A 24343-nucleotide genomic window follows, 5' to 3' on the forward strand; every position below is an offset into this window, starting at 1 on the left:
AGCACACTGCCTGAACCTCCTGAAGGGTTGGACACAGTGCATGCTTTTATTTGCATAAACCAGCCCGCCTCCTGCCTTCCTATTTCCTGAGGTGTAGTTGCTTGTGTCTGTTAACAGGTGGCAGGCAGCACCGTTCTGCAGAAACATGAAAGACTCATGTGTGCTTGTGACAAGTAGCTGCTGTACATAGGGATTGAACCCTGCACGTCTGTGCCAGTAGTCGTTGTATGAGTGCTGCCCTGCCTGTGATTATTCTTTTGGGAGGAATTGGGAGACTTTAATGCAATAGGTGATGATTTTAGGCGGGTGGTCTTTGAGACTTTCCAACATTGCCTCTAAGCCGCATCTGAGGGGTGCAAATGGCAGAGTCAGGATGGCCGAGTGGTCTAAGGGGCTGCGTTCAGGTCGCAGTCTCCTCTGGAGGCGTGGGTTCGAATCCCACTTCTGACATATCTGTAACCGAATTTTTCTTTTCATTTGATTGTAACATTCCAGGCGTCCTATAACTGCTGGCCAAGGCTTTCTGGAACAGGGAGATGGAGTTGGAGCACGCACTGCAGGCCTCATGGTTGATTTCCAGTGCTTCCTGTATTTCCTCGCTTCTTTTTTGGGAAAGTGAACTCCAGTGAAAAACCATCTTTGGACTGGGCCGGCCTTGTGGACATGCAAACGGGCGCACCGCGACATTTTGCCTTTGGAAAAAATGCATAAAGAACCCAATGTGTTGTCCTTTTAACTGGGCCTAGTGGGAATGAAGTGACATTTTTAAAATGGATGGGGAGGGTGGTGGGTTAGGAGGGGTGGGTGGGATGCGCAAGATTATATTCCTGGCAGACTGTGGAGACATTTTAGGAAATCCAAGAGGATTTAAGTGTGGTCAAAGACTTGCCAACATAGCCTCTAAGCCGATTCAGGCAAGCACCTAAGGCAGAGTCAGGATGGCCGAGTGGTCTAAGGCACTGGTTCAGGTCGCAGTCTCCTCTGGAGGCGTGGGTTCGAATCCCACTTCTGACATGCCAGAAATGGGTTTTTACTTTTCATGTGATTGCATTCCACGCTTCCTATAACTGCCGGCCACGGATTTCTGAAACAGGGAGATGGAGTTGGAGCTTGCTCGAAACACTCCCGTCCTCCAGCTAGGTCTGCAGTTCGTCCTGGAATGCTTCACTGCTCTTTTGGCAGGTGTACTACAGTGCTTAAATGAAAAACCGTCTTAGGACTGTGCTAGCTTTGTGGACTTGCAAATGGGCGCAGCGCGGCATTTTGTCTTTGGAAAAAATGCATAAAGAACCCAACGTCTTGTCCTTTTCACTGGGCCTAGTTGGAATGAAGTGACCTATTTGAAATGGAGGTCAGGAGGAAAGTTAGTGTGACATAGTGGGAGGCAGATGGAGGAGTGAGTGGGGGGAAGCGAGAGGTAAAAAGGCAGGCAGAGGAGTGAACACAGTTCTTCCTCCTCGCCCTCTGCCCAACCAACCTCCTGCCTGCCCAAACGGCCACGAACGGCCATTGTCTATAGGCTTTGCTGGCAGAACTCTTTAGCCCTGTCATTTAGAGTGAGTCCTGTGCAGGAGTACAGGGAGATCAGGCCGGCCCATACACAGTCCTTTCAGCCTAAACAGGCTCCCCGGGACTAGCGCCCAACCTCTTGTGACCAAGAAGGCTCTAGCACACTGCCTGAACCTCCTGAAGGGTTGGACACAGTGCATGCTTTTATTTGCATAAACCAGCCCGCCTCCTGCCTTCCTATTTCCTGAGGTGTAGTTGCTTGTGTCTGTTAACAGGTGGCAGGCAGCACCGTTCTGCAGAAACATGAAAGACTCATGTGTGCTTGTGACAAGTAGCTGCTGTACATAGGGATTGAACCCTGCACGTCTGTGCCAGTAGTCGTTGTATGAGTGCTGCCCTGCCTGTGATTATTCTTTTGGGAGGAATTGGGAGACTTTAATGCAATAGGAGAGGATTTTAGGCGGGTGGTCTTTGAGACTTTCCAACATTGCCTCTAAGCCGCATCTGAGGGGTGCAAATGGCAGAGTCAGGATGGCCGAGTGGTCTAAGGCGCTGCGTTCAGGTCGCAGTCTCCTCTGGATGCGTGGGTTCGAATCCCACTTCTGACATGTCTGTAACAGAATTTTTCTTTTCATTTGATTGTAACATTCCAGGCGTCCTATAACTGCTGGCCAAGGCTTTCTGGAACAGGGAGATGGAGTTGGAGCACGCACTGCAGGCCTCATGGTTGATTTCCAGTGCTTCCTGTATTTCCTCGCTTCTTTTTTGGGAAAGTGAACTCCAGTGAAAAACCATCTTTGGACTGGGCCGGCCTTGTGGACATGCAAACGGGCGCACCGCGACATTTTGCCTTTGGAAAAAATGCATAAAGAACCCAATGTGTTGTCCTTTTAACTGGGCCTAGTGGGAATGAAGTGACATTTTTAAAATGGATGGGGAGGGTGGTGGGTTAGGAGGGGTGGGTGGGATGCGCAAGAGTATATTCCTGGCAGACTGTGGAGACATTTTAGGAAATCCAAGAGGATTTAAGTGTGGTCAAAGACTTGCCAACATAGCCTCTAAGCCGATTCAGGCGAGCGCCTAATGCAGAGTCAGGATGGCCGAGTGGTCTAAGGTGCTGCGTTCAGGTCGGGGTTCGAATCCCACTTCTGACATGCCTGAAACGGGTTTTTACTTTTCATGTGATTGCATTCCACGCTTCCTATAACTGCCGGCCACGGACTTCTGGAACAGGGAGATGGAGTTGGAGCTTGCTCCACACACTCCCGTCCTCCAGCTAGGTCTGCAGTTCATCCTGGAATGCTTCACTGCCCTTTTGGCAGGTGTACTACAGTGCTTAAATGAAAAACCGTTTTAGGACTGTGCTAGCTTTGTGGACTTGCAAATGGGCGCAGCGCGGCATTTTGTCTTTGGAAAAAATGCATAAAGAACCCAACGTCTTGTCCTTTTCACTGGGCCTAGTTGGAATGAAGTGACCTATTTGAAATGGAGGTCAGGAGGAAAGTTAGTGTGACATAGTGGGAGGCAGATGGAGGAGGGAGTGGGGGGAAGCGAGAGGTAAAAAGGCAGGCAGAGGAGTGAACACAGTTCTTCCTCCTCGCCCTCTGCCCAACCAACCACCTGCCTGCCCAAACGGCCACGAACGGCCATTGTATATAGGCTTTGCTGGCAGAACTCTTTAGCCCTGTCATTTAGAGTGAGTCCTGTGCAGGAGTACAGGGAGATCAGGCCGGCCCATACACAGTCCTTTCAGCCTAAACAGGCTCCCCTGGACTAGTGCCCAACCTCTTGTGACCAAGAAGGCTCTAGCACACTGCCTGAACCTCCTGAAGGGTTGGACACAGTGCATGCTTTTATTTGCATAAACCAGCCCGCCTCCTGCCTTCCTATTTCCTGAGGTGTAGTTGCTTGTGTCTGTTAACAGGTGGCAGGCAGCACCGTTCTGCAGAAACATGAAAGACTCATGTGTGCTTGTGACAAGTAGCTGCTGTACATAGGGATTGAACCCTGCACGTCTGTGCCAGTAGTCGTTGTATGAGTGCTGCCCTGCCTGTGATTATTCTTTTGGGAGGAATTGGGAGACTTTAATGCAATAGGAGAGGATTTTAGGCGGGTGGTCTTTGAGACTTTCCAACATTGCCTCTAAGCCGCATCTGAGGGGTGCAAAGGGCAGAGTCAGGATGGCCGAGTGGTCAGGTCGCAGTCTCCTCTGGAGGCGTGGGTTCGAATCCCACTTCTGACATGTCTGTAACAGAATTTTTCTTTTCATTTGATTGTAACATTCCAGGCGTTCTATAACTGCTGGCCAAGGCTTTCTGGAACAGGGAGATGGAGTTGGAGCACGCACTGCAGGCCTCATGGTTGATTTCCAGTGCTTCCTGTATTTCTTCGCTTCTTTTTTGGGAAAGTGAACTCCAGTGAAAAACCATCTTTGGACTGGGCCGGCCTTGTGGACATGCAAACGGGCGCACCGCAACATTTTGCCTTTGGAAAAAATGCATAAAGAACCCAATGTGTTGTCCTTTTAACTGGGCCTAGTGGGAATGAAGTGACATTTTTAAAATGGATGGGGAGGGTGGTGGGTTAGGAAGGGTGGGTGGGATGCGCGAGAGTATATTCCTGGCAGACTGTGGAGACATTTTAGGAAATCCAAGAGGATTTAAGTGTGGTCAAAGACTTGCCAACATAGCCTCTAAGCCGATTCAGGCAAGCACCTAAGGCAGAGTCAGGATGGCCGAGTGGTCTAAGGCACTGGTTCAGATCGCAGTCTCCTCTGGAGACGTGGGTTCGAATCCCACTTCTGACATGCCTGAAATGGGTTTTTACTTTTCATGTGATTGCATTCCACGCTTCCTATAACTGCCGGCCATGGATTTCTGGAACAGGGAGATGGAGTTGGAGCTTGCTCCACACACTCCTGTCCTCCAGCTAGGTCTGCAGTTCGTCCTGGAATGCTTCACTGCCCTTTTGGCAGGTGTACTACAGTGCTTAAATGAAAAACCGTCTTAGGACTGTGCTAGCTTTGTGGACTTGCAAATGGGCGCAGCGCGGCATTTTGTCTTTGGAAAAAATGCACAAAGAACCCAACGTCTTGTCCTTTTCACTGGGCCTAGTTGGAATGAAGTGACCTATTTGAAATGGAGGTCAGGAGGAAAGTTAGTGTGACATATTGGGAGGCAGAAGGAGGAGTGAGTGGGGGGAAGCGAGAGGTAAAAAGGCAGGCAGAGGAGTGAACACAGTTCTTCCTCCTCGCCCTCTGCCCAACCAACCACCTGCCTGCCCCAACGGCCACGAACGGCCATTGTATATAGGCTTTGCTGGCAGAACTCTTTAGCCCTGTCATTTAGAGTGAGTCCTGTGCAGGAGTACAGGGAGATCAGGCCGGCCCATACACAGTCCTTTCAGCCTAAACAGGCTCCCCGGGACTAGTGCCCAACCTCTTGTGACCAAGAAGGCTATAGCACACTGCCTGAACCTCCTGAAGGGTTGGACACAGTGCATGCTTTTATTTGCATAAACCAGCCCGCCTCCTGCCTTCCTATTTCCTGAGGTGTAGTTGCTTGTGTCTGTTAACAGGTGGTAGGCAGCACCGTTCTGCAGAAACATGAAAGACTCATGTGTGCTTGTGACAAGTAGCTGCTGTACATAGGGATTGAACCCTGCACGTCTGTGCCAGTAGTCGTTGTATGAGTGCTGCCCTGCCTGTGATTATTCTTTTGGGAGGAATTGGGAGACTTTAATGCAATAGGTGATGATTTTAGGCGGGTGGTCTTTGAGACTTTCCAACATTGCCTCTAAGCCGCATCTGAGGGGTGCAAATGGCAGTGTCAGGATGGCCGGGTGGTCTAAGGCGCTGCGTTCAGGTCGCAGTCTCTTCTGGAGGTGTGGGTTCGAATCCCACTTCTGACATGTCTGTAACAGAATTTTTCTTTTCATTTGATTGTAACATTCCAGGCGTCCTATAACTGCTGGCCAAGGCTTTCTGGAACAGGGAGATGGAGTTGGAGCATGCACTGCAGGCCTCATGGTTGATTTCCAGTGCTTCCTGTATTTCCTCGCTTCTTTTTTGGGAAAGTGAACTCCAGTGAAAAACCATCTTTGGACTGGGCCGGCCTTGTGGACATGCAAACGGGCGCACCGCGACATTTTGCCTTTGGAAAAAATGCATAAAGAACCCAATGTGTTGTCCTTTTAACTGGGCCTAGTGGGAATGAAGTGACATTTTTAAAATGGATGGGGAGGGTGGTGGGTTAGGAGGGGTGGGTGGGATGCGCGAGAGTATATTCCTGGCAGACTGTGGAGACATTTTAGGAAATCCAAGAGGATTTAAGTGTGGTCAAAGACTTGCCAACATAGCCTCTAAGCCGATTCAGGCGAGCACCTAAGGCAGAGTTAGGATGGCCGAGTGGTCTAAGGTGCTGCGTTCAGGTCTGGGTTCGAATCCCACTTCTGACATGCCTGAAACGGGTTTTTACTTTTCATGTGATTGCATTCCACGCTTCCTATAACTGCCGGCCACGGACTTCTGGAACAGGGAGATGGAGTTGGAGCTTGCTCCACACACTCCCGTCCTCCAGCTAGGTCTGCAGTTCGTCCTGGAATGCTTCACTGCCCTTTTGGCAGGTGTACTACAGTGCTTAAATGAAAAACCGTCTTAGGACTGTGCTAGCTTTGTGGACTTGCAAATGGGCGCAGCGCAGCATTTTGTCTTTGGAAAAAATGCATAAAGAACCCAACGTCTTGTCCTTTTCACTGGGCCTAGTTGGAGTGAAGTGACCTATTTGAAATGGAGGTCAGGAGGAAAGTTAGTGTGACATAGTGGGAGGCAGATGGAGGAGTGAGTGGGGGGAAGCGAGAGGTAAAAAGGCAGGCAGAGGAGTGAACACAGTTCTTCCTCCTCGCCCTCTGCCCAACCAACCACCTGCCTGCCCAAACGGCCACGAACGGCCATTGTATATAGGCTTTGCTGGCAGAACTCTTTAGCCCTGTCATTTAGAGTGAGTCCTGTGCAGGAGTACAGGGAGATCAGGCCGGCCCATACACAGTCCTTTCAGCCTAAACAGGCTCCCCGGGACTAGTGCCCAACCTCTTGTGACCAAGAAGGCTCTAGCACACTGCCTGAACCTCCTGAAGGGTTGGACACAGTGCATGCTTTTATTTGCATAAACCAGCCCGCCTCCTGCCTTCCTATTTCCTGAGGTGTAGTTGCTTGTGTCTGTTAACAGGTGGCAGGCAGCACCGTTCTGCAGAAACATGAAAGACTCATGTGTGCTTGTGACAAGTAGCTGCTGTACATAGGGATTGAACCCTGCACGTCTGTGCCAGTAGTCGTTGTATGAGTGCTGCCCTGCCTGTGATTATTCTTTTGGGAGGAATTGGGAGACTTTAATGCAATAGGAGAGGATTTTAGGCGGGTGGTCTTTGAGACTTTCCAACATTGCCTCTAAGCCGCATCTGAGGGGTGCAAATGGCAGAGTCAGGATGGCCGAGTGGTCTAAGGCACAGTCTCCTCTGGAGGCGTGGGTTCGAATCCCACTTCTGACATGTCTGTAACAGAATTTTTCTTTTCATTTGATTGTAACATTCCAGGCGTCCTATAACTGCTGGCCAAGGCTTTCTGGAACAGGGAGATGGAGTTGGAGCACGCACTGCAGGCCTCATGGTTGATTTCCAGTGCTTCCTGTATTTCCTCGCTTCTTTTTTGGGAAAGTGAACTCCAGTGAAAAACCATCTTTGGACTGGGCCGGCCTTGTGGACATGCAAACGGGCGCACCGCGACATTTTGCCTTTGGAAAAAATGCATAAAGAACCCAATGTGTTGTCCTTTTAACTGGGCCTAGTGGGAATGAAGTGACATTTTTAAAATGGATGGGGAGGGTGGTGGGTTAGGAGGGGTGGGTGGGATGCGCGAGAGTATATTCCTGGCAGACTGTGGAGACATTTTAGGAAATCCAAGAGGATTTAAGTGTGGTCAAAGACTTGTCAACATAGCCTCTAAGCCGATTCAGGCGAGCGCCTAATGCAGAGTCAGGATGGCCGAGTGGTCTAAGGTGCTGCGTTCAGGTCTGGGTTCGAATCCCACTTCTGACATGCCTGAAACGGGTTTTTACTTTTCATGTGATTGCATTCCACGCTTCCTATAACTGCCGGCCACGGATTTCTGGAACAGGGAGATGGAGTTGGAGCTTGCTCCACACACTCCCGTCCTCCAGCTAGGTCTGCAGTTCGTCCTGGAATGCTTCACTGCCCTTTTGGCAGGTGTACTACAGTGCTTAAATGAAAAACCGTCTTAGGACTGTGCTAGCTTTGTGGACTTGCAAATGGGCGCAGCGCGGCATTTTGTCTTTGGAAAAAATGCATAAAGAACCCAACGTCTTGTCCTTTTCACTGGGCCTAGTTGGAATGAAGTGACCTATTTGAAATGGAGGTCAGGAGGAAAGTTAGTGTGACATAGTGGGAGGCAGATGGAGGAGTGAGTGGGGGGAAGCGAGAGGTAAAAAGGCAGGCAGAGGAGTGAACACAGTTCTTCCTCCTCGCCCTCTGCCCAACCAACCACCTGCCTGCCCAAACGGCCACGAACGGCCATTGTATATAGGCTTTGCTGGCAGAACTCTTTAGCCCTGTCATTTAGAGTGAGTCCTGTGCAGGAGTACAGGGAGATCAGGCCGGCCCATACACAGTCCTTTCAGCCTAAACAGGCTCCCCTGGACTAGTGCCCAACCTCTTGTGACCAAGAAGGCTCTAGCACACTGCCTGAACCTCCTGAAGGGTTGGACACAGTGCATGCTTTTATTTGCATAAACCAGCCCGCCTCCTGCCTTCCTTTTTCCTGAGGTGTAGTTGCTTGTGTCTGTTAACAGGTGGCAGGCAGCACCATTCTGCAGAAACATGAAAGACTCATGTGTGCTTGTGACAAGTAGCTGCTGTACATAGGGATTGAACCCTGCACGTCTGTGCCAGTAGTCGTTGTATGAGTGCTGCCCTGCCTGTGATTATTCTTTTGGGAGGAATTGGGAGACTTTAATGCAATAGGAGAGGATTTTAGGCGGGTGGTCTTTGAGACTTTCCAACATTGCCTCTAAGCCGCATCTGAGGGGTGCAAATGGCAGAGTCAGGATGGCCGAGTGGTCTAAGGAGCTGCGTTCAGGTCGCAGTCTCCTCTGGAGGCGTGGATTTGAATCCCACTTCTGACATGTCTGTAACAGAATTTTTCTTTTCATTTGATTGTAACATTCCAGGCGTCCTATAACTGCTGGCCAAGGCTTTCTGGAACAGGGAGATGGAGTTGGAGCACGCACTGCAGGCCTCATGGTTGATTTCCAGTGCTTCCTGTATTTCTTCGCTTCTTTTTTGGGAAAGTGAACTCCAGTGAAAAACCATCTTTGGACTGGGCCGGCCTTGTGGACATGCAAACGGGCGCACCGCAACATTTTGCCTTTGGATAAAATGCATAAAGAACCCAATGTGTTGTCCTTTTAACTGGGCCTAGTGGGAATGAAGTGACATTTTTAAAATGGATGGGGAGGGTGGTGGGTTAGGAGGGGTGGGTGGGATGCGCGAGAGTATATTCCTGGCAGACTGTGGAGACATTTTAGGAAATCCAAGAGGATTTAAGTGTGGTCAAAGACTTGCCAACATAGCCTCTAAGCCGATTCAGGCAAACACCTAAGGCAGAGTCAGGATGGCCGAGTGGTCTAAGGCACTGGTTCAGATCGCAGTCTCCTCTGGAGGCATGGGTTCGAATCCCACTTCTGACATGCCTGAAATGGGTTTTTACTTTTCATGTGATTGCATTCCACGCTTCCTATAACTGCCGGCCATGGATTTCTGGAACAGAGAGATGGAGTTGGAGCTTGCTCCACACACTCCCGTCCTCCAGCTAGGTCTGCAGTTCGTCCTGGAATGCTTCACTGCCCTTTTGGCAGGTGTACTACAGTGCTTAAATGAAAAACCGTCTTAGGACTGTGCTAGCTTTGTGGACTTGCAAATGGGCGCAGCGCAGCATTTTGTCTTTGGAAAAAATGCATAAAGAACCCAACGTCTTGTCCTTTTCACTGGGCCTAGTTGGAATGAAGTGACCTATTTGAAATGGAGGTCAGGAGGAAAGTTAGTGTGACATAGTGGGAGGCAGAAGGAGGAGTGAGTGGGGGGAAGCGAGAGGTAAAAAGGCAGGCATAGGAGTGAACACAGTTCTTCCTCCTCGCCCTCTGCCCAACCAACCACCTGCCTGCCCCAACGGCCACGAACCGCCATTGTATATAGGCTTTGCTGGCAGAACTCTTTAGCCCTGTCATTTAGAGTGAGTCCTGTGCAGGAGTACAGGGAGATCAGGCCGGCCCATACACAGTCCTTTCAGCCTAAACAGGCTCCCCGGGACTAGTGCCCAACCTCTTGTGACCAAGAAGGCTATAGCACACTGCCTGAACCTCCTGAAGGGTTGGACACAGTGCATGCTTTTATTTGCATAAACCAGCCCGCCTCCTGCCTTCCTATTTCCTGAGGTGTAGTTGCTTGTGTCTGTTAACAGGTGGCAGGCAGCACCGTTCTGCAGAAACATGAAAGACTCATGTGTGCTTGTGACAAGTAGCTGCTGTACATAGGGATTGAACCCTGCACGTCTGTGCCAGTAGTCGTTGTATGAGTGCTGCCCTGCCTGTGATTATTCTTTTGGGAGGAATTGGGAGACTTTAATGCAATAGGAGAGGATTTTAGGCGGGTGGTCTTTGAGACTTTCCAACATTGCCTCTAAGCCGCATCTGAGGGGTGCAAATGGCAGAGTCAGGATGGCCGAGTGGTCTAAGGCACAGTCTCCTCTGGAGGCGTGGGTTCGAATCCCACTTCTGACATGTCTGTAACAGAATTTTTCTTTTCATTTGATTGTAACATTCCAGGCGTCCTATAACTGCTGGCCAAGGCTTTCTGGAACAGGGAGATGGAGTTGGAGCACGCACTGCAGGCCTCATGGTTGATTTCCAGTGCTTCCTGTATTTCCTCGCTTCTTTTTTGGGAAAGTGAACTCCAGTGAAAAACCATCTTTGGACTGGGCCGGCCTTGTGGACATGCAAACGGGCGCACCGCGACATTTTGCCTTTGGAAAAAATGCATAAAGAACCCAATGTGTTGTCCTTTTAACTGGGCCTAGTGGGAATGAAGTGACATTTTTAAAATGGATGGGGAGGGTGGTGGGTTAGGAGGGGTGGGTGGGATGCGCGAGAGTATATTCCTGGCAGACTGTGGAGACATTTTAGGAAATCCAAGAGGATTTAAGTGTGGTCAAAGACTTGCCAACATAGCCTCTAAGCCGATTCAGGCGAGCGCCTAAGGCAGAGTCAGGATGGCCGAGTGGTCTAAGGTGCTGCGTTCAGGTCTGGGTTCGAATCCCACTTCTGACATGCCTGAAACGGGTTTTTACTTTTCATGTGATTGCATTCCACGCTTCCTATAACTGCCGGCCACGGACTTCTGGAACAGGGAGATGGAGTTGGAGCTTGCTCCACACACTCCCGTCCTCCAGCTAGGTCTGCAGTTCGTCCTGGAATGCTTCACTGCCCTTTTGGCAGGTGTACTACAGTGCTTAAATGAAAAACCGTCTTAGGACTGTGCTAGCTTTGTGGACTTGCAAATGGGCGCAGCGCGGCATTTTGTCTTTGGAAAAAATGCATAAAGAACCCAACGTCTTGTCCTTTTCACTGGGCCTAGTTGGAATGAAGTGACCTATTTGAAATGGAGGTCAGGAGGAAAGTTAGTGTGACATAGTGGGAGGCAAATGGAGGAGTGAGTGGGGGGAAGCGAGAGGTAAAAAGGCAGGCAGAGGAGTGAACACAGTTCTTCCTCCTCGCCCTCTGCCCAACCAACCACCTGCCTGCCCAAACGGCCACGAATGGCCATTGTATATAGGCTTTGCTGGCAGAACTCTTTAGCCCTGTCATTTAGAGTGAGTCCTGTGCAGGAGTACAGGGAGATCAGGCCGGCCCATACACAGTCCTTTCAGCCTAAACAGGCTCCCCTGGACTAGTGCCCAACCTCTTGTGACCAAGAAGGCTCTAGCACACTGCCTGAACCTCCTGAAGGGTTGGACACAGTGCATGCTTTTATTTGCATAAACCAGCCCGCCTCCTGCCTTCCTTTTTCCTGAGGTGTAGTTGCTTGTGTCTGTTAACAGGTGGCAGGCAGCACCATTCTGCAGAAACATGAAAGACTCATGTGTGCTTGTGACAAGTAGCTGCTGTACATAGGGATTGAACCCTGCACGTCTGTGCCAGTAGTCGTTGTATGAGTGCTGCCCTGCCTGTGATTATTCTTTTGGGAGGAATTGGGAGACTTTAATGCAATAGGAGAGGATTTTAGGCGGGTGGTCTTTGAGACTTTCCAACATTGCCTCTAAGCCGCATCTGAAGGGTGCAAATGGCAGAGTCAGGATGGCCGAGTGGTCTAAGGAGCTGCGTTCAGGTCGCAGTCTCCTCTGGAGGCGTGGATTCGAATCCCACTTCTGACATGTCTGTAACAGAATTTTTCTTTTCATTTGATTGTAACATTCCAGGCGTCCTATAACTGCTGGCCAAGGCTTTCTGGAACAGGGGGATGGAGTTGGAGCACGCACTGCAGGCCTCATGGTTGATTTCCAGTGCTTCCTGTATTTCTTCGCTTCTTTTTTGGGAAAGTGAACTCCAGTGAAAAACCATCTTTGGACTGGGCCGGCCTTGTGGACATGCAAACGGGCGCACCGCAACATTTTGCCTTTGGAAAAAATGCATAAAGAACCCAATGTGTTGTCCTTTTAACTGGGCCTAGTGGGAATGAAGTGACATTTTTAAAATGGATGGGGAGGGTGGTGGGTTAGGAGGGGTGGGTGGGATGCGCGAGAGTATATTCCTGGCAGACTGTGGAGACATTTTAGGAAATCCAAGAGGATTTAAGTGTGGTCAAAGACTTGCCAACATAGCCTCTAAGCCGATTCAGGCAAACACCTAAGGCAGAGTCAGGATGGCCGAGTGGTCTAAGGCACTGGTTCAGATCGCAGTCTCCTCTGGAGGCGTGGGTTCGAGTCCCACTTCTGACATGCCTGAAATGGGTTTTTACTTTTCATGTGATTGCATTCCACGCTTCCTATAACTGCCGGCCACGGATTTCTGGAACAGGGAGATGGAGTTGGAGCTTGCTCCACACACTCCCGTCCTCCAGCTAGGTCTGCAGTTCGTCCTGGAATGCTTCACTGCCCTTTTGGCAGGTGTACTACAGTGCTTAAATGAAAAACCGTCTTAGGACTGTGCTAGCTTTGTGGACTTGCAAATGGGCGCAGCGCGGCATTTTGTCTTTGGAAAAAATGCATAAAGAACCCAACGTCTTGTCCTTTTCACTGGGCCTAGTTGGAATGAAGTGACCTATTTGAAATGGAGGTCAGGAGGAAAGTTAGTGTGACATAGTGGGAGGCAGAAGGAGGAGTGAGTGGGGGGAAGCGAGAGGTAAAAAGGCAGGCATAGGAGTGAACACAGTTCTTCCTCCTCGCCCTCTGCCCAACCAACCACCTGCCTGCCCCAACGGCCACGAACCGCCATTGTATATAGGCTTTGCTGGCAGAACTCTTTAGCCCTGTCATTTAGAGTGAGTCCTGTGCAGGAGTACAGGGAGATCAGGCCGGCCCATACACAGTCCTTTCAGCCTAAACAGGCTCCCCGGGACTAGTGCCCAACCTCTTGTGACCAAGAAGGCTATAGCACACTGCCTGAACCTCCTGAAGGGTTGGACACAGTGCATGCTTTTATTTGCATAAACCAGCCCGCCTCCTGCCTTCCTATTTCCTGAGGTGTAGTTGCTTGTGTCTGTTAACAGGTGGCAGGCAGCACCGTTCTGCAGAAACATGAAAGACTCATGTGTGCTTGTGACAAGTAGCTGCTGTACATAGGGATTGAACCCTGCACGTCTGTGCCAGTAGTCGTTGTATGAGTGCTGCCCTGCCTGTGATTATTCTTTTGGGAGGAATTGGGAGACTTTAATGCAATAGGTGATGATTTTAGGCGGGTGGTCTTTGAGACTTTCCAACATTGCCTCTAAGCCGCATCTGAGGGGTGCAAATGGCAGAGTCAGGATGGCCGAGTGGTCTAAGGCGCTGCGTTCAGGTCGCAGTCTCCTCTGGAGGCGTGGGTTCGAATCCCACTTCTGACATATCTGTAACCGAATTTTTCTTTTCATTTGATTGTAACATTCCAGGCGTCCTATAACTGCTGGCCAAGGCTTTCTGGAACAGGGAGATGGAGTTGGAGCACGCACTGCAGGCCTCATGGTTGATTTCTAGTGCTTCCTGTATTTCCTCGCTTCTTTTTTGGGAAAGTGAACTCCAGTGAAAAACCATCTTTGGACTGGGCCGGCCTTGTGGACATGCAAACGGGCGCACCGCGACATTTTGCCTTTGGAAAAAATGCATAAAGAACCCAATGTGTTGTCCTTTTAACTGGGCCTAGTGGGAATGAAGTGACATTTTTAAAATGGATGGGGAGGGTGGTGGGTTAGGAGGGGTGGGTGGGATGCGCGAGATTATATTCCTGGCAGACTGTGGAGACATTTTAGGAAATCCAAGAGGATTTAAGTGTGGTCAAAGACTTGCCAACATAGCCTCTAAGCCGATTCAGGCAAGCACCTAAGGCAGAGTCAGGATGGCCGAGTGGTCTAAGGCACTGGTTCAGGTCGCAGTCTCCTCTGGAGGCGTGGGTTCGAATCCCACTTCTGACATGCCAGAAATGGGTTTTTACTTTTCATGTGATTGCATTCCACGCTTCCTATAACTGCCGGCCACGGATTTCTGAAACAGGGAGATGGAGTTGGAGCTTGCTCCAAACACTCCCGTCCTCCAGCTAGGTCTGCAGTTCGTCCTGGAATGCTTCACTGCTCTTTTGGCAGGTGTACTACAGTGCTTAAATGAAAAACCGTCTTAGGACTGTGCTAGCTTTGTGGACTTGCAAATGGGCGCAGCGCGGCATTTTGTCTTTGGAAAAAATGCATAAAGAACCCAACGTCTTGTCCTTTTCACTGGGCCTAGTTGGAATGAAGTGACCTATTTGAAATGGAGGTCAGGAGGAAAGTTAGTGTGACATAGTGGGAGGCAGATGGAGGAGTGAGTGGGGGGAAGCGAGAGGTAAAAAGGCAGGCAGAGGAGTGAACGCAGTTCTTCCTCCTCGCCCTCTGCCCAACCAACCACCTGCCTACCCAAACGGCCACGAACGGCCATTGTATATAGGCTTTGCTGGCAGAACTCTTTAGCCCTGTCATTTAGAGTGAGTCCTGTGCAGGAGTACAGGAAGATCAGGCCGGCCCATACACAGTCCTTTCAGCCTAAACAGGCTCCCCTGGACTAGTGCCCAACCTCTTGTGACCAAGAAGGCTCTAGCACAGTGCCTGAACCTCCTGAAGGGTTGGACACAGTGCATGCTTTTATTTGCATAAACCAGCCCGCCTCCTGCCTTCCTATTTCCTGAGGTGTAGTTGCTTGTGTCTGCTAACAGGTGGCAGGCAGCACCGTTCTGCAGAAACATGAAAGACTCATGTGTGCTTGTGACAAGTAGCTGCTGTACATAGGGATTGAACCCTGCACGTCTGTGCCAGTAGTCGTTGTATGAGTGCTGCCCTGCCTGTGATTATTCTTTTGGGAGCAATTGGGAGACTTTAATGTATTAGGAGAGGATTTTAGGCGGGTGGTCTTTGAGACTTTCCAACATTGCCTCTAAGCCGCATCTGAGGGGGGCAAATGGCAGAGTCAGGATGGCAGAGTGGTCTAAGGCAGTCTCCTCTGGAGGCGTGGGTTAGAATCCCACTTCCCCCACTTCTGAAATGTCTGTAACAGAATTTTTCTTTTCATTTGATTGTAACATTCCAGGCGTCCTATAACTGCTGGCCAAGGCTTTCTGGAACAGGGAGATGGAGTTGGAGCACGCACTGCAGGCCTCATGGTTGATTTCCAGTGCTTCCTGTATTTCTTCGCTTCTTTTTTGGGAAAGTGAACTCCAGTGAAAAACCATCTTTGGACTGGGCCGGCCTTGTGGACATGCAAACGGGCGCACCGCAACATTTTGCCTTTGGAAAAAATGCATAAAGAACCCAATGTGTTGTCCTTTTAACTGGGCCTAGTGGGAATGAAGTGACATTTTTAAAATGGATGGGGAGGGTGGTGGGTTAGGAGGGGTGGGTGGGATGCGCGAGTGTATATTCCTGGCAGACTGTGGAGACATTTTAGGAAATCCAAGAGGATTTAAGTGTGGTCAAAGACTTGCCAACATAGCCTCTAAGCCGATTCAAGCAAGCACCTAAGGCAAAGTCAGGATGGCCGAGTGGTCTAAGGCACTGGTTCAGATCGCAGTCTCCTCTGGAGACGTGGGTTCGAATCCCACTTCGGACATGCCTGAAATGGGTTTTTACTTTTCATGTGATTGCATTCCACGCTTCCTATAACTGCCGGCCATGGATTTCTGGAACAGGGAGATGGAGTTGGAGCTTGCTCCACACACTCCCGTCCTCCAGCTAGGTCTGCAGTTCGTCCTGGAATGCTTCACTGCCCTTTTGGCAGGTGTACTACAGTGCTTAAATGAAAAACCGTCTTAGGACTGTGCTAGCTTTGTGGACTTGCAAATGGGCGCAGCGCGGCATTTTGTCTTTGGAAAAAATGCATAAAGAACCCAACGTCTTGTCCTTTTCACTGGGCCTAGTTGGAATGAAGTGACCTATTTGAAATGGAGGTCAGGAGGAAAGTTAGTGTGACATAGTGGGAGGCAGAAGGAGGAGTGAGTGGGGGGAAGCGAGAGGTAAAAAGGCAGGCAGAGGAGTGAACACAGTTCTTCCTCCTCGCCCTCTGCCCAACCAACCACCTGCCTGCCCCAACGGCCACGAACGGCCATTGTATATAGGCTTTGCTGGCAGAACTCTTTAGCCCTGTCATTTAGAGTGAGTCCTGTGCAGGAGTACAGGGAGATCAGGCCGGCCGAGACACAGTCCTTTCAGCCTAAACAGGCTCCCCGGGACTAGTGCCCAACCTCTTGTGACCAAGAAGGCTATAGCACACTGCCTGAACCTCCTGAAGGGTTGGACACAGTGCATGCTTTTATTTGCATAAACCAGCCTGCCTCCTGCCTTCCTATTTCCTGAGGTGTAGTTGCTTGTGTCTGTTAACAGGTGGTAGGCAGCACCGTTCTGCAGAAACATGAAAGACTCATGTGTGCTTGTGACAAGTAGCTGCTGTACATAGGGATTGAACCCTGCACGTCTGTGCCAGTAGTCGTTGTATGAGTGCTGCCCTGCCTGTGATTATTCTTTTGGGAGGAATTGGGAGACTTTAATGCAATAGGTGATGATTTTAGGCGGGTGGTCTTTGAGACTTTCCAACATTGCCTCTAAGCCGCATCTGAGGGGTGCAAATGGCAGAGTCAGGATGGCCGAGTGGTCTAAGGCGCTGCGTTCAGGTCGCAGTCTTCTCTGGAGGCGTGGGTTCGAATCCCACTTCTGACATGTCTGTAACAGAATTTTTCTTTTCATTTGATTGTAACATTCCAGGCATCCTATAACTGCTGGCCAAGGCTTTCTGGAACAGGGAGATGGAGTTGGAGCACGCACTGCAGGCCTCATGGTTGATTTCCAGTGCTTCCTGTATTTCCTCGCTTCTTTTTTGGGAAAGTGAACTCCAGTGAAAAACCATCTTTGGACTGGGCCGGCCTTGTGGACATGCAAACGGGCGCACCGCGACATTTTGCCTTTGGAAAAAATGCATAAAGAACCCAATGTGTTGTCCTTTTAACTGGGCCTAGTGGGAATGAAGTGACATTTTTAAAATGGATGGGGAGGGTGGTGGGTTAGGAGGGGTGGGTGGGATGCGCGAGTGTATATTCCTGGCAGACTGTGGAGACATTTTAGGAAATCCAAGAGGATTTAAGTGTGGTCAAAGACTTGCCAACATAGCCTCTAAGCCGATTCAAGCAAGCACCTAAGGCAAAGTCAGGATGGCCGAGTGGTCTAAGGCACTGGTTCAGATCGCAGTCTCCTCTGGAGGCGTGGGTTCGAATCCCACTTCTGACATGCCTGAAATGGGTTTTTACTTTTCATGTGATTGCATTCCACGCTTCCTATAACTGCAGGCCATGGATTTCTGGAACAGGGAGATGGAGTTGGAGCTTGCTCCACACACTCCCGTCCTCCAGCTAGGTCTGCAGTTCGTCCTGGAATGCTTCACTGCCCTTTTGGCAGGTGTACTACAGTGCTTAAATGAAAAACCGTCTTAGGACTGTGCTAGCTTTGTGGACTTGCAAATGGGCGCAGCGCGGCATTTTGTCTTTGGAAAAAATGCATAAAGAACCCAACGTCTTGTCCTTTTCACTGGGCCTAGTTGGAATGAAGTGACCTATTTGAAATGGAGGTCAGGAGGAAAGTTAGTGTGACATAGTGGGAGGCAGATGGAGGAGTGAGTGGGGGGAAGCGAGAGGTAAAAAGGCAGGCAGAGGAGTGAACACAGTTCTTCCTCCTCGCCCTCTGCCCAACCAACCTCCTGTCTGCCCAAACGGCCCCGAACGGCCATTGTATATAGGCTTTGCTGGCAGAACTCTTTAGCCCTGTCATTTAGAGTGAGTCCTGTGCAGGAGTACAGGGATATCAGGCCGGCCCATACACAGTCCTTTCAGCCTAAACAGGCTCCCCGGGACTAGTGCCCAACCTCTTGTGACCAAGAAGGCTCTAGCACACTGCCTGAACCTCCTGAAGGGTTGGACACAGTGCATGCTTTTATTTGCATAAACCAGCCCGCCTCCTGCCTTCCTATTTCCTGAGGTGTAGTTGCTTGTGTCTGTTAACAGGTGGCAGGCAGCACCGTTCTGCAGAAACATGAAAGACTCATGTGTGCTTGTGACAAGTAGCTGCTGTACATAGGGATTGAACCCTGCACGTCTGTGCCAGTAGTCGTTGTATGAGTGCTGCCCTGCCTGTGATTATTCTTTTGGGAGGAATTGGGAGACTTTAATGCAATAGGAGAGGATTTCAGGCGGGTGGTCTTTGAGGCTTTCCAACATTGCCTCTAAGCCGCATCTGAGGGGTGCAAATGGCAGAGTCAGGATGGCCGAGTGGTCTAAGGCGCTGCGTTCAGGGAATCCCACTTCTGACATGTCTGTAACAGAATTTTTCTTTTCATTTGATTGTAACATTCCAGGCGTCCTATAACTGCTGGCCAAGGCTTTCTGGAACAGGGAGATGGAGTTGGAGCACGCACTGCAGGCCTCATGGTTGATTTCCAGTGCTTCCTGTATTTCCTCGCTTCTTTTTTGGGAAAGTGAACTCCAGTGAAAAACCATCTTTGGACTGGGCCGGCCTTGTGGACATGCAAACGGGCGCACCGCGACATTTTGCCTTTGGAAAAAATGCATAAAGAACCCAATGTGTTGTCCTTTTAACTGGGCCTAGTGGGAATGAAGTGACATTTTTAAAATGGATGGGGAGGGTGGTGGGTGGGATGCGCGAGAGTATATTCCTGGCAGACTGTGGAGACATTTTAGGAAATCCAAGAGGATTTAAGTGTGGTCAAAGACTTGCCAACATAGCCTCTAAGCAGATTCAGGCGAGCGCCTAAGGCAGAGTCAGGATGGCCGAGTGGTCTAAGGCGCTGCGTTCAAGTCGCAGTCTCCTCTGGAGGCGTGGGTTCGAATCCCACTTCTGACATGCCTGAAACGGGTTTTTACTTTTCATGTGATTGCATTCCACGCTTCCTATAACTGCCGGCCACAGACTTCTGGAACAGGGAGATGGAGTTGGAGCTTGCTCCACACACTCCCGTCCTCCAGCTAGGTCTGCAGTTCGTCCTGGAATGCTTCACTGCCCTTTTGGCAGGTGTACTACAGTGCTTAAATGAAAAACCGTCTTAGGACTGTGCTAGCTTTGTGGACTTGCAAATGGGCGCAGCGCGGCATTTTGTCTTTGGAAAAAATGCATAAAGAACCCAACGTCTTGTCCTTTTCACTGGGCCTAGTTGGAATGAAGTGACCTATTTGAAATGGAGGTCAGGAGGAAAGTTAGTGTGACATAGTGGGAGGCAGATGGAGGAGTGAGTGGGGGGAAGCGAGAGGTAAAAAGGCAGGCAGAGGAGTGAACACAGTTCTTCCTCCTCGCCCTCTGCCCAACCAACCACCTGCCTGCCCAAACGGCCACGAACGGCCATTGTATATAGGCTTTGCTGGCAGAACTCTTTAGCCCTGTCATTTAGAGTGAGTCCTGTGCAGGAGTACAGGGAGATCAGGCCGGCCCATACACAGTCCTTTCAGCCTAAACAGGCTCCCCGGGACTAGCGCCCAACCTCTTGTGACCAAGAAGGCTATAGCACACTGCCTGAACCTCCTGAAGGGTTGGACACAGTGCATGCTTTTATTTGCATAAACCAGCCCGCCTCCTGCCTTCCTATTTCCTGAGGTGTAGTTGCTTGTGTCTGTTAACAGGTGGCAGGCAGCACCGTTCTGCAGAAACATGAAAGACTCATGTGTGCTTGTGACAAGTAGCTGCTGTACATAGGGATTGAACCCTGCACGTCTGTGCCAGTAGTCGTTGTATGAGTGCTGCCCTGCCTGTGATTATTCTTTTGGGAGGAATTGGGAGACTTTAATGCAATAGGTGATGATTTTAGGCGGGTGGTCTTTGAGACTTTCCAACATTGCCTCTAAGCCGCATCTGAGGGGTGCAAATGGCAGAGTTAGGATGGCCGAGTGGTCTAAGGCGCTGCGTTCAGGTCGCAGTCTCCTCTGGAGGCGTGGGTTCGAATCCCACTTCTGACATATCTGTAACCGAATTTTTCTTTTCATTTGATTGTAACATTCCAGGCGTCCTATAACTGCTGGCCAAGGCTTTCTGGAACAGGGAGATGGAGTTGGAGCACGCACTGCAGGCCTCATGGTTGATTTCCAGTGCTTCCTGTATTTCCTCGCTTCTTTTTTGGGAAAGTGAACTCCAGTGAAAAACCATCTTTGGACTGGGCCGGCCTTGTGGACATGCAAACGGGCGCACCGCGACATTTTGCCTTTGGAAAAAATGCATAAAGAACCCAATGTGTTGTCCTTTTAACTGGGCCTAGTGGGAATGAAGTGACATTTTTAAAATGGATGGGGAGGGTGGTGGGTTAGGAGGGGTGGGTGGGATGCGCGAGATTATATTCCTGGCAGACTGTGGAGACATTTTAGGAAATCCAAGAGGATTTAAGTGTGGTCAAAGACTTGCCAACATAGCCTCTAAGCCGATTCAGGCAAGCACCTAAGGCAGAGTCAGGATGGCCGAGTGGTCTAAGGCACTGGTTCAGGTCGCAGTCTCCTCTGGAGGCGTGGGTTCGAATCTCACTTCTGACATGCCAGAAATGGGTTTTTACTTTTCATGTGATTGCATTCCACGCTTCCTATAACTGCCGGCCACGGATTTCTGAAACAGGGAGATGGAGTTGGAGCTTGCTCCAAACACTCCCGTCCTCCAGCTAGGTCTGCAGTTCGTCCTGGAATGCTTCACTGCTCTTTTGGCAGGTGTACTACAGTGCTTAAATGAAAAACCGTCTTAGGACTGTGCTAGCTTTGTGGACTTGCAAATGGGCGCAGCGCGGCATTTTGTCTTTGGAAAAAATGCATAAAGAACCCAACGTCTTGTCCTTTTCACTGGGCCTAGTTGGAATGAAGTGACCTATTTGAAATGGAGGTCAGGAGGAAAGTTAGTGTGACATAGTGGGAGGCAGATGGAGGAGTGAGTGGGGGGAAGCGAGAGGTAAAAAGGCAGGCAGAGGAGTGAACACAGTTCTTCCTCCTCGCCCTCTGCCCAACCAACCACCTGCCTGCCCAAACGGCCACGAACGGCCATTGTATATAGGCTTTGCTGGCAGAACTCTTTAGCCCTGTCATTTAGAGTGAGTCCTGTGCAGGAGTACAGGAAGATCAGGCCGGCCCATACACAGTCCTTTCAGCCTAAACAGGCTCCCCTGGACTAGTGCCCAACCTCTTGTGACCAAGAAGGCTCTAGCACACTGCCTGAACCTCCTGAAGGGTTGGACACAGTGCATGCTTTTATTTGCATAAACCAGCCCGCCTCCTGCCTTCCTATTTCCTGAGGTGTAGTTGCTTGTGTCTGTTAACAGGTGGCAGGCAGCACCGTTCTGCAGAAACATGAAAGACTCATGTGTGCTTGTGACAAGTAGCTGCTGTACATAGGGATTGAACCCTGCACGTCTGTGCCAGTAGTCGTTGTATGAGTGCTGCCCTGCCTGTGATTATTCTTTTGGGAGCAATTGGGAGACTTTAATGTATTAGGAGAGGATTTTAGGCGGGTGGTCTTTGAGACTTTCCAACATTGCCTCTAAGCCGCATCTGAGGGGGGCAAATGGCAGAGTCAGGATGGCCGAGTGGTCTAAGGCAGTCTCCTCTGGAGGCGTGGGTTCGAATCCCACTTCCCCCACTTCTGAAATGTCTGTAACAGAATTTTTCTTTTCATTTGATTGTAACATTCCAGGCGTCCTATAACTGCTGGCCAAGGCTTTCTGGAACAGGGAGATGGAGTTGGAGCACGCACTGCAGGCCTCATGGTTGATTTCCAGTGCTTCCTGTATTTCTTTGCTTCTTTTTTGGGAAAGTGAACTCCAGTGAAAAACCATCTTTGGACTGGGCCGGCCTTGTGGACATGCAAACGGGCGCACCGCAACATTTTGCCTTTGGAAAAAATGCATAAAGAACCCAATGTGTTGTCCTTTTAACTGGGCCTAGTGGGAATGAAGTGACATTTTTAAAATGGATGGGGAGGGTGGTGGGTTAGGAGGGGTGGGTGGGATGCGCGAGAGTATATTCCTGGCAGACTGTGGAGACATTTTAGGAAATCCAAGAGGATTTAAGTGTGGTCAAAGACTTGCCAACATAGCCTCTAAGCCGATTCAGGCAAGCACCTAAGGCAGAGTCAGGATGGCCGAGTGGTCTAAGGCACTGGTTCAGATCGCAGTCTCCTCTGGAGACGTGGGTTCGAATCCCACTTCTGACATGCCTGAAATGGGTTTTTACTTTTCATGTGATTGCATTCCACGCTTCCTATAACTGCCGGCCATGGATTTCTGGAACAGGGAGATGGAGTTGGAGCTTGCTCCACACACTCCCGTCCTCCAGCTAGGTCTGCAGTTCGTCCTGGAATGCTTCACTGCCCTTTTGGCAGGTGTACTACAGTGCTTAAATGAAAAACCGTTTTAGGACTGTGCTAGCTTTGTGGACTTGCAAATGGGCGCAGCGCGGCATTTTGTCTTTGGAAAAAATGCACAAAGAACCCAACGTCTTGTCCTTTTCACTGGGCCTAGTTGGAATGAAGTGACCTATTTGAAATGGAGGTCAGGAGGAAAGTTAGTGTGACATATTGGGAGGCAGAAGGAGGAGTGAGTGGGGGGAAGCGAGAGGTAAAAAGGCAGGCAGAGGAGTGAACACAGTTCTTCCTCCTCGCCCTCTGCCCAACCAACCACCTGCCTGCCCCAACGGCCACGAACGGCCATTGTATATAGGCTTTGCTGGCAGAACTCTTTAGCCCTGTCATTTAGAGTGAGTCCTGTGCAGGAGTACAGGGAGATCAGGCCGGCCCATACACAGTCCTTTCAGCCTAAACAGGCTCCCCGGGACTAGTGCCCAACCTCTTGTGACCAAGAAGGCTATAGCACACTGCCTGAACCTCCTGAAGGGTTGGACACAGTGCATGCTTTTATTTGCATAAACCAGCCCGCCTCCTGCCTTCCTATTTCCTGAGGTGTAGTTGCTTGTGTCTGTTAACAGGTGGTAGGCAGCACCGTTCTGCAGAAACATGAAAGACTCATGTGTGCTTGTGACAAGTAGCTGCTGTACATAGGGATTGAACCCTGCACGTCTGTGCCAGTAGTCGTTGTATGAGTGCTGCCCTGCCTGTGATTATTCTTTTGGGAGGAATTGGGAGACTTTAATGCAATAGGTGATGATTTTAGGCGGGTGGTCTTTGAGACTTTCCAACATTGCCTCTAAGCCGCATCTGAGGGGTGCAAATGGCAGAGTCAGGATGGCCGAGTGGTCTAAGGCACAGTCTCCTCTGGAGGCGTGGGTTCGAATCCCACTTCTGACATGTCTGTAACAGAATTTTTCTTTTCATTTGATTGTAACATTCCAGGCATCCTATAACTGCTGGCCAAGGCTTTCTGGAACAGGGAGATGGAGTTGGAGCACGCACTGCAGGCCTCATGGTTGATTTCCAGTGCTTCCTGTATTTCCTCGCTTCTTTTTTGGGAAAGTGAACTCCAGTGAAAAACCATCTTTGGACTGGGCCGGACTTGTGGACATGCAAACGGGCGCACCGCGACATTTTGCCTTTGGAAAAAATGCATAAAGAACCCAATGTGTTGTCCTTTTAACTGGGCCTAGTGGGAATGAAGTGACATTTTTAAAATGGATGGGGAGGGTGGTGGGTTAGGAGGGGTGGGTGGGATGCGCGAGAGTATATTCCTGGCAGACTGTGGAGACATTTTAGGAAATCCAAGAGGATTTAAGTGTGGTCAAAGACTTGCCAACATAGCCTCTAAGCCGATTCAAGCAAGCAACTAAGGCAGAGTCAGGATGGCCGAGTGGTCTAAGGCACTGGTTCAGATCGCAGTCTCCTCTGGAGGCGTGGGTTCGAATCCCACTTCTGACATGCCTGAAATGGGTTTTTACTTTTCATGTGATTGCATTCCACGCTACCTATAACTGCAGGCCATGGATGTCTGGAACAGGGAGATGGAGTTGGAGCTTGCTCCACACACTCCCGTCCTCCAGCTAGGTCTGCAGTTCGTCCTGGAATGCTTCACTGCCCTTTTGGCAGGTGTACT

The 24343-nt window shown here is 50.1% G+C and overlaps 18 non-coding genes across 18 annotated transcripts; all 18 read left to right on the forward strand.

The window, feature by feature from the left end:
• The first annotated feature begins 367 nt into the window (after positions 1 to 367).
• On the forward strand, positions 368 to 450 carry TRNAL-CAG (transfer RNA leucine (anticodon CAG)). Its single transcript has one exon. It is a non-coding gene; the product is annotated as a tRNA-Leu (tRNA).
• A 482-nt stretch (positions 451 to 932) lies between these two features.
• TRNAL-CAG (transfer RNA leucine (anticodon CAG)) lies at positions 933 to 1014 on the forward strand. The gene has a single exon. It is a non-coding gene; the product is annotated as a tRNA-Leu (tRNA).
• A 1020-nt stretch (positions 1015 to 2034) lies between these two features.
• Positions 2035 to 2117, forward strand: TRNAL-CAG (transfer RNA leucine (anticodon CAG)). The gene has a single exon. It is a non-coding gene; the product is annotated as a tRNA-Leu (tRNA).
• A 2116-nt stretch (positions 2118 to 4233) lies between these two features.
• On the forward strand, positions 4234 to 4315 carry TRNAL-CAG (transfer RNA leucine (anticodon CAG)). Its single transcript has one exon. It is a non-coding gene; the product is annotated as a tRNA-Leu (tRNA).
• A 1020-nt stretch (positions 4316 to 5335) lies between these two features.
• On the forward strand, positions 5336 to 5418 carry TRNAL-CAG (transfer RNA leucine (anticodon CAG)). The gene has a single exon. It is a non-coding gene; the product is annotated as a tRNA-Leu (tRNA).
• Positions 5419 to 8619: 3201 nt separating this feature from the next.
• Positions 8620 to 8702, forward strand: TRNAL-CAG (transfer RNA leucine (anticodon CAG)). The gene has a single exon. It is a non-coding gene; the product is annotated as a tRNA-Leu (tRNA).
• Positions 8703 to 9184: 482 nt separating this feature from the next.
• On the forward strand, positions 9185 to 9266 carry TRNAL-CAG (transfer RNA leucine (anticodon CAG)). The gene has a single exon. It is a non-coding gene; the product is annotated as a tRNA-Leu (tRNA).
• Positions 9267 to 11921: 2655 nt separating this feature from the next.
• Positions 11922 to 12004, forward strand: TRNAL-CAG (transfer RNA leucine (anticodon CAG)). The gene has a single exon. It is a non-coding gene; the product is annotated as a tRNA-Leu (tRNA).
• Positions 12005 to 12486: 482 nt separating this feature from the next.
• Positions 12487 to 12568, forward strand: TRNAL-CAG (transfer RNA leucine (anticodon CAG)). Its single transcript has one exon. It is a non-coding gene; the product is annotated as a tRNA-Leu (tRNA).
• Positions 12569 to 13588: 1020 nt separating this feature from the next.
• Positions 13589 to 13671, forward strand: TRNAL-CAG (transfer RNA leucine (anticodon CAG)). Its single transcript has one exon. It is a non-coding gene; the product is annotated as a tRNA-Leu (tRNA).
• A 482-nt stretch (positions 13672 to 14153) lies between these two features.
• On the forward strand, positions 14154 to 14235 carry TRNAL-CAG (transfer RNA leucine (anticodon CAG)). Its single transcript has one exon. It is a non-coding gene; the product is annotated as a tRNA-Leu (tRNA).
• A 2680-nt stretch (positions 14236 to 16915) lies between these two features.
• TRNAL-CAG (transfer RNA leucine (anticodon CAG)) lies at positions 16916 to 16998 on the forward strand. Its single transcript has one exon. It is a non-coding gene; the product is annotated as a tRNA-Leu (tRNA).
• A 482-nt stretch (positions 16999 to 17480) lies between these two features.
• On the forward strand, positions 17481 to 17562 carry TRNAL-CAG (transfer RNA leucine (anticodon CAG)). Its single transcript has one exon. It is a non-coding gene; the product is annotated as a tRNA-Leu (tRNA).
• Positions 17563 to 19105: 1543 nt separating this feature from the next.
• On the forward strand, positions 19106 to 19188 carry TRNAL-CAA (transfer RNA leucine (anticodon CAA)). Its single transcript has one exon. It is a non-coding gene; the product is annotated as a tRNA-Leu (tRNA).
• Positions 19189 to 20208: 1020 nt separating this feature from the next.
• Positions 20209 to 20291, forward strand: TRNAL-CAG (transfer RNA leucine (anticodon CAG)). Its single transcript has one exon. It is a non-coding gene; the product is annotated as a tRNA-Leu (tRNA).
• Positions 20292 to 20773: 482 nt separating this feature from the next.
• TRNAL-CAG (transfer RNA leucine (anticodon CAG)) lies at positions 20774 to 20855 on the forward strand. The gene has a single exon. It is a non-coding gene; the product is annotated as a tRNA-Leu (tRNA).
• A 1578-nt stretch (positions 20856 to 22433) lies between these two features.
• Positions 22434 to 22515, forward strand: TRNAL-CAG (transfer RNA leucine (anticodon CAG)). Its single transcript has one exon. It is a non-coding gene; the product is annotated as a tRNA-Leu (tRNA).
• Positions 22516 to 24086: 1571 nt separating this feature from the next.
• On the forward strand, positions 24087 to 24168 carry TRNAL-CAG (transfer RNA leucine (anticodon CAG)). Its single transcript has one exon. It is a non-coding gene; the product is annotated as a tRNA-Leu (tRNA).
• Positions 24169 to 24343: the final 175 nt, after the last annotated feature.

Source organism: Ambystoma mexicanum, chromosome 11 (assembly GCF_040938575.1).
Source record: "Ambystoma mexicanum isolate Mex_15411 chromosome 11, UKY_AmexF1_1, whole genome shotgun sequence".
In the NCBI taxonomy this organism is placed as follows: domain Eukaryota; kingdom Metazoa; phylum Chordata; class Amphibia; order Caudata; family Ambystomatidae; genus Ambystoma; species Ambystoma mexicanum.